Source organism: Cupressus sempervirens, chromosome 9, assembly GCF_028749045.1.
Source record: "Cupressus sempervirens isolate cs-2001-9-10 chromosome 9, ASM2874904v1, whole genome shotgun sequence".
Classification (NCBI taxonomy): Eukaryota; Viridiplantae; Streptophyta; class Pinopsida; order Cupressales; family Cupressaceae; genus Cupressus; species Cupressus sempervirens.
Window position 1 is genome coordinate 614,417,510 of NC_143126.1, and position 8,424 is coordinate 614,425,933.

The 8,424-nt window shown below is 39.5% G+C and overlaps 1 pseudogene across 1 annotated transcript; it reads right to left on the minus strand.

The window, feature by feature from the left end:
- Positions 1-5,615: 5,615 nt before the first annotated feature.
- On the minus strand, positions 5,616-6,471 carry LOC149540191 (major allergen Pru ar 1-like; annotated as a pseudogene). The gene is made up of 2 exons (XR_016355978.1): positions 6,218-6,471; positions 5,616-6,093 (listed from the first exon to the last, which is right to left on the minus strand). The product of XR_016355978.1 is annotated as a major allergen Pru ar 1-like (transcript).
- Positions 6,472-8,424: the final 1,953 nt, after the last annotated feature.

The following is an 8,424-nucleotide window of genomic DNA, read 5'->3' on the forward strand; positions in this document are numbered from 1 at the left end:
CCTGCTGGCTCGTAGGGGATTAAGGCAGCCGCCAGGACCTCGTCCTTGGCTAGGGCTCATTCTCCTCTTGCAGTCTCTTCCATAGTACCACCAATAATAAGGCGTTCTCGCAGTCCTCTTGGACGTGCAGAGATATCAGGGGTCAAACGGTAGGCTGTAAGTCCAGAGGATTTCCTGTCTGACTTTCACCCAGTTTCTACCTTTTTGCAAAATAGTTACTCCTCTCTCGAGGACGAGGATGATATGGAAGAGTTTTCATGAACTTCCTCTCTTGGAATGTTTGAGGTCTTACAGACCTCCCCAGAAAATTCTATGTCTGGGATACCCATCATAGACTTGGGAATTTAGATTTTCTTTGCTTGCAAGAAGTTAAGATTTCTGGTTTCATGCTTTCTGCTGCATGCCGTGTCATTTGGCAGGATAGCGTCATGTTTTCTTCTCAGTATGAAGCTGGCCGAGGTGGTGTAGTTACTCTCCTGTCACTTCGCCTTCATTCTGCTATTATTTCGTATGGTTCTGATCCCACACACCGTATTATTTGGCTTTTTCTTTCCATTAACAATCATTCTTTTGGAGTCATTAATGTTTATGCCTCCAATGATGCTGTGGAAAGGGTACAAATGTGGGTTTGGCTTGCTGACAACCTGCCGCCAGCTACTTGGGTCCTGTGTGGGGACTTCAATATGGTTGAAGTGGCCTCTGACAAAGATGGCATTCTGCCTTTTCATTGGACAGCTGGGGAAAGAGAAGCCTGGTTTTACATGCATCATAAATTAGGCCTCTTTGATCCCAATACTAGCCGCTGTCATGATAATGGGGCTTGGCACACTTAGTCTAATTTTCAAGCCGGTCCTGACCGCATATTGAAACATCTTGATCGTGCTATGATTTTGGCGCAATCTTTTTTTATTTTTCTGAAGATCATGATCTACTTGTCATTCCCTTGACAGATGTGACGTTGTCAGATCACTATCCCATTTATTTTGGCATTTCTTGGCAAACAACTGTCCCCAAAGTGGTTAAGTCTCAATTCTTCCTCAACATGTCTATGCTATTTGCATGCCTCCACCATCTCCCACATACAACGTGTCTGGAATTTGGAACCACGTCCACATTCCCATCGAGGTTGGATTCAATGGTGGAATGATGCCATTACCAGAACGGCTCATTTTTTGCGCATCTATAGGCGTCAGCTGGCAATTTTCAAAAAATGATCTTATGAAGCCAACACCCTTGCCCTCAAAAAAGCCTCTAAAGCACTCACCTTCAACCCCTTTGATGTGGATCTTCAACTTCAGCTTGCCAAGCTTCGCCATGAAAAGCAAATTACTGATAACTATGCTGCCCGAGGAGCTCAAATCAAAGCTTGTCTCCACTGGTTGGAGGTTGGCAACAAAGCCTCGAAGGAGTTCTTCCAGGCTCTCCGAGCCCGTCATACCAATATTGGGATTAAAAAGATAAAACAGGGAACTGATGTTCTTTCCAGTCTGCCAGACATCCTGCAAGCTTTTGTTCTTCACTATGAGAACGTTTTTGCTTCGCAGGGCCATTCGGTTGCTTAGGAGGAGGCTCTCAGAAAGTGTATTACTGTTACTCCAAATCGCTTCACGGTTGACCAACGCGCTTTCTGTGAGCAACTTCTTTCCCTCTGAGACCTTAAAGAGGCAGCTTACTCCATGGTGGATGACAAATCCCCTGGATGTGATGGATTTCCCTGTGAATTTTACAAACATCTTTGGGAGAAAATTGGTCCTGATCTACACAAAGTCTATCTTGAAGCATACCATTCTAAAAGCTTAGGAGCGATCATAAATAAAGGCAATATTAAATTCATACCTAAAGTTGGTGATCCTGAGGACATCTGCAATTGGAAGCCCATCACCCTCCTGAATGTGTCTTATAAGATCATTGCTAAGGCACTCTCTCTCAAAATTTGCCATATGCTTCTTCTAATTGTGTGGCCTAAACAAACTGGCTTCATCAAATCTAGGTATATTCTTGACAACATCATTGCTGTCTGGGAAGGTATGGAATGGGCCCGTAAGTCCAAGCAGCAGGCTATCTTTTTAAAGATAGATTTTGCTAAAGCCTATGATCACATTGAATGGCCTTTCATTTTGGCTATGCTTCAGGCTCTGGGTTTTGGTCCCAATTTCCTTCAGTCCGTGGAGATGCTCTTTGGTGATGCTAATGCTTGCATCACCATCAATAATTTGCAATCTGAATCTTTTGGACTTTTACGTTCCATCAGACAAGGTTGTCCATTAGCTCCAGCGCTTTATGTCCTTGCTGCTGAAGGTTTTGATTATTTACTTGCTCACTCTGTGTCTTCAGGGTTGGTCTGTGGCATTTCCTTGCCTAATTCTTCCTCCCAGTTAGTCAATGGTCATTTTGCTGATGATTCTTTTCTTACTCTTCTTGAAGATGAAGAAAACATAAAAAATGCTTTAAATTGTCTTGACACTTTTTGTCAAGCCTCTAGCTCTGCCATTCAATGGCATAAAACGCTCTGTTACCGACAATCTTTTTTGCTAGCTCCACCTTGGCTCAGCCAATTCCAATGGAAATGGGTTACTCATGGAGAAATTTTCCGCTTTCTTGGCATTCCCTTTGCTTTCCAGGCTTCCCCTGTGGAACTTTGGAATGTTGTGCTTACAAAGATTACCAAAAAGCTTGATTATTGGATCACTAAGCCGCTTTCTCTTGTTGGTAAATTCCAGATTTGTTCTAAGATTTTGGTTGCCACCCATGTGTTTTATTCTTCTTGTTGGAATCCCTCCAAAGCTTCCTATCTCAAATTAGAACGTTTGCTCAGAGATTTTCTTTGGGCCTCTAGTTCTGACCATCATGGTTTTCACAGAGTTGCTTGGGATTTTTGTTGTCTTCCAAGGGAATCTGGGGGTCTCGGCCTACTTTCCACTTGAAAGCAAGGCCTTGCCCTCTGTGCTAAATGGATTATTAGAGCTATTTCTAGAGATGAAGCCTGGAAAATTCTTGTCAGGCATTGCATCTCTTCAGGCTTCCCTGCTAACAGACCGGCATGGAAGGGAATTGGTTTTCAGACCCTTCTCACTATGCGTGAACCAGTGGTCATACATGGCTCTTTCGTTATAAAGAGCATCTGGAAAGCCTGGAAAGTTGTTAAACCTTGGCTTCGTTGGGCTGGTAATGAGTTTCGCAATGGGCTGTCCTTAAATCAGCAGAACATTTGGTGGTCTCCCCTATTTGCCTTCCAGGGTAATCCTCTTGCCAAGACTCAAGGTGCCAGTGCTCTGCGTTTCTATAAACGTGGCATTCGCACTACTAAGGACATTTTTTCAAGAGTCACCATGAATTTCAGGTCTTGGGAGGATACGCAAGTTCAATACCGCCTTGTTCATGCCGATTGCCAGACTTATGAGCTTCTGTTGTCTTCCATCCCTGTGCACTTACTTCATAAAGTGGGGATTTAGTCTATTCGACTTTGGTGGTATGATTGGAAGTGGTTTCCTGCCACTCCATTTACCAATTATAAGCCCAATATGGGATACAGATGGCTTTCACCCCACCTTTCGATGGTGGACACGCTTAATCAACGGTGGCATTTGCATTCTTCGCTTTCTCAATGGAGAAAACGGTTCGACACCATTTGGAGTGCCATTACAGAACCTAAGATTGCTCACTTTGCTTGGTGCCTTGCTTTTCAAGGTCTTCCCCTGGGGCCTCAGCTCAAGCACATTAGGGTTCCTGATCCTAGATGCCCCTTCTGTGGCCAACCTGAGTCCTTTTTGCATATTTTTTGGTTTTGCAAACGTGCTCAGAATTATTGGCACTAGATCCATGATTTTTTCAAGCCTTTTAGGCCCGAACCTTTTTCATGGCACATGATCCTGTTGGGTGATTCCCCTAGATTTCCTCGAAAGTTTTCCCAGATTTGGCATACTTTCAAGATGGAAATTTTGTTTTCTCTATGGAAATATAGGAATGCAGTTTTATTCACTCACAATTTTTTGGATGTTAACATTGCAATGTACGCTAAGGCATGCATTTGTAACAATGTCATTATGTAGATACAGGTGCAAGCTAATAAAGTTGCCCTGGAGGTTGCCCACTTATAAGAATTGTTAAACCACTGGGGCGATGCTCCTTGTACCATTTCAAGAGTGCCTCCGGATGCCTCAACTGATGCCTCCTCATCTCATGGTCGTCGTTCCAGATGCTAGTCCTCTGGTTGCCATTCACACACACCGCGCTCCCAAGGTCCCCGCCACCACTCTCCCAGCGGTGGTCATGGTAGTTGGAGGCGCCACTCTGCTTCCCCACCACGTGGTGGTTCTGGCTAGTCCCCGGCTCCCCCCCCTGGGCAGGCTTCTGGCTGGTCTCCGGCTCCTCCCCCTGGACGGGCGCACTCTGGCAAGTTTTTCCAGCTGGCCTTGGCAATTTCTCCTCCGCGGCCAGACAAGAAGGATGCAGAGACTGCAACTACCCCAGATCTTGAGGATGCTGCTGATGGCTGGACTGTTCCTAGTTCGCCTCACAATCCCACTGATGCGTGGGGATTTCCTGATAAAGATGATCCTCCTCCCTCTGCTGGTACTGCCTTGGCAGCATGAGGTTGTTTTAAATGTTTTTTTTGATGAATAGTTTATAGTTGCTGGCTGCGGCCATGTTGTTTACTCCGGCTTCGGCCGATTGAACTCATTCGTGGGGTGATCCTGTATCCCCCGACCCTTTTTTGTGAATTGTAATCTTAGTAAATTTTATTAATTGAAAAGGACTATTCATCAAAAAAAAAATCTTAGGTTTGTTAGATTTTATCTATTTTTGATAGATTTTTCTAAAAAAATCATACAATATTACAATAATATTTGACACTAAATTCTTTGATAGAAATATTAAAAAATATTAAAAAATAATAATATCATGATTATAATTTAAAATAAAATAAAATAATTTGTAACTAAATAATAATAAACAAAGCTATCACTTTTGATTTAAAATACTATATTAACTTAAAAATATATTATAATTATAAGAAATTAGAAAGATATCATACTTCAATAATACAACTTCTTAAAAACAAAATTCTAATCCCTATATGCAGGCATGCTAAAAGTGGCGGGCATGAGGTAAATACACAAAGAAACTACCTAACTGTAAATGGACGTGGGGAAGTTCGGCTCCCTACCCTATGTATTAAATTTTTATTAATTTTTTTGTCATTTGCTTTCTATGTTCGTCTTCATTTTAATTCAAAGATGAAGAGTGGAAGTTTCTTGAACAGTGCTAGAAGTTCTCCTTATTAAATACATGTCTATACAGCTGTCATGCATTACATTTTAGTCCAAAATTGCTAAAACCCTGACAAAATTTCAGTCGCCCAATCACAAAATTAGAAAAAGGGCTGAAAAAATAATATTTAAATAAAAGCATTAGAAACCTTAAAAACTATGTTTTATTGGGATGCCCATAATTAATGCTAGGAACAACTGGGAACATTAGTTCCCTGCCTTATACAAGGCAGGGACTAATAAAATTTGTACACATTAGTTTTCTTATTTATATTTATGAAACTCTTTTCTGCAAAGACCATAAGACAAGCCATACTTTTATATTTCAACATTGAAAAACCATAATTGACAACTTAAAAGAAAGCGTTACTCTTTGACCTCATTATTGCATTGTTATTACAATTAAACACATATAATGTTTATTCTAATTAACAGCAGAGCGACTAAAATTGTAAACCCTGAAGTGGTTTTGTGGCTTTGTTGCTCTTGATTATTGGGAAAGAATGACATATTGATCTGCTTTTAACAGTATAAGCCCGGATTGGCTATAAGGCATTCCTCCAGCATCCTGAACAAAGCAACAGTACCGGCTTTAATCTCCTCAACTTTGGCTTCATCAAATGGAACACCAGGGAGTGTGTCATAGCTGCAAGTTGTGGTTGAAATAGATCCCCCTCCTGCTTTAGGAGTAGTCTTGATGTTGAACTTTGTGTAGGCCACCTGTTTTCCAATGGCTCCTCCTTCTATATGGCGAATCCATATACCATATTCGCCTCATCGATTAATTCCACCTTCTCCTTCACATACCTGTACTCCGGGTTAGCTGCAATAACAATCTTATACCATGTTAGTAACACTATCTCTATATTTCAATACATTCATAATTCCATCTAAAACTGATTTTATCTAATATCTAAGGATTGAATCATGGGAATCAAAATTTTTACCTTCAGTGAAGTTAACTTCTCGAATGGTGCCAACTCCTCCATCTCCTTCAAGGAGCGTAATGCTTGAAATGAGCGCTGGGGCTTGCTTTGGCAAAAAGTTGTGGATGTCTTTATTTGAATTCCACAGCCTCTTTGCCTGCACTGAAGACTCAATCTCAATTGTGTAGCTTCCTGCCACCATCTTCTCTATACTTCAATTAGATATCAGATTTCTGGTTTAAATCTTGTTAAGAAATGCTTGCCTTGGCTTGGTGTGGAGTATGAGAAGATGTTATGGTATTTATAGGGATTCTTCACACTCAATACAGCAGTCGTTTGTTGACCGAGTGAGTTTTGGACGAATTAAAAAATGTTGCCTCATTCAAAGTCATGAGACCCACATAAAGATGATGAGACAAAAAGATAAGAGGAGATGCTTTCTTCTTATCGTCTACTACAAAGAAACCTGTGCCTGCATTTAATGTCATCAGACAATTCACATGTTGATAGATGCTGCTTTATTTTCGTTATCCATTTCTTTGGTAGAAACTTCCTTCTTGGCAGCACATTTTAGATATTTGTATCAAGACATATAACTAAGCTATTATATTTGTTATGTACCATGTCTAAGGTTTAAATTGCACTCATTAATTTGCTTTAGAAGCTAAAAAGTCAAAAGTATCAACCGTTTTAAAACCTGATTGTGTAAGATCCCTCATAGCTGCAGTTATGAGACATTTGATTTTTTTCTATCTTCTACAAATTTTTAAATCCAAGTGGAAGACTTGATTGTGGGCTTTTTGTGAGCCAGTAGACCAAGGACCTTTCGACATATTTTCTTATTTTGATTGACAACAATATTTTGTGAATATTCAATAAAGATTTGTCAAATTTTTATTACTATTTTTTTTTTAAATATAATTTTTGTGAATTTTTATTTTGCTTCAAGTTTTAAGGATTTTATTATGTTTATTGGAGTTTGCAAATCATGGTGAAATAAAGGTGGTTGTAGATTTTTGTTGTTTTGCTAGGATTTTAAAATTTTTCAAATTTTGCATTTGATGAATATAAGAAAACAAACTAGTGTATATTCATTTTTACCTATTTTTACAAAAAATATATGCCTACACTCTTCCCAGTCATAAGCTAAAGTCAAACCTATATTGATCTTTGAAGATGGATGTAAATGATAGATTATAATTTTTTATTCTTGCAATGATGGGATATTTATTCCTTTTGTGGTGTAATAATTAATAATAAGGTTTTGACTAAGAAGCACTTTTCCTAGTGGACTAGACACAAAATTTGTGGAGCAAGAACCCTAATTTCCCCCCAAAATTTGATTGACAAGGCTAAGAATATTAATGGTCGGAATGAGGAGGTTGAAGTCATTAGGGAAAAAGGAGAAATATGGTAATGAGAGAGGTTATCCCCTAATCATGATGGTTGGTCTAGATGAATGATTGGACTATGATCCAGTGGTTCTATCTTTGATACCACTTGACCCGTAAAACTAATTGAGCACTTACTCGAAATAGTTCATGAGTTAGATTTACAAAGATTACATTAGTAAAATCTAACATTAGGATCTTTTAATTATCGATTTGAATCCAATATGTAAATCCAAATCTATAATCTACTAAGCTCATAAACAACTGCAAAATTAATCACAAAAGAATAAAATCAAGATGATAACGGAGTTCACCGAACATAGGCTACATCTCCAGATTTGCCAAAAATACGAATCGATCTATTGCCTTCAAGACTTGGAAACGCCACAGGATACAAAAAGAAGTCAGCTTTTGCCTTACAAGAGGCCTCAAGAAAGCAGCTCCACCTATGACAAAAACTCCCACGTCGGCAAGAAGTCCTTACAGAAGAACAAGAAGAAGCTTTCAACAGCTTTTACAAAATGTAGATTCTTCACCAAGTTACAAAAATTCCTCCAAGGAATGCTTGGCTTACAAGAAGAAGTTCTACGAGAAGAGTTGAAAAGAATTGGATGATCAACTGATGGATCTCCCCTCCTTCATGAAGACCCTTCTAGTCCCCTTTTATACATAAAAATAAGCCAAAATTGGGCTAAAATGAATTGTTTCAAATATAGGGCTTATTAATTAACCCCATATCCGAAATCCTCCTTTGGCCATTTTTGGGGTTTAGCCTTATCACAATTTTGGAGGCGAGTTGTTAAAAAATTAACAAATAAACCTATTTTTAATAGGTGA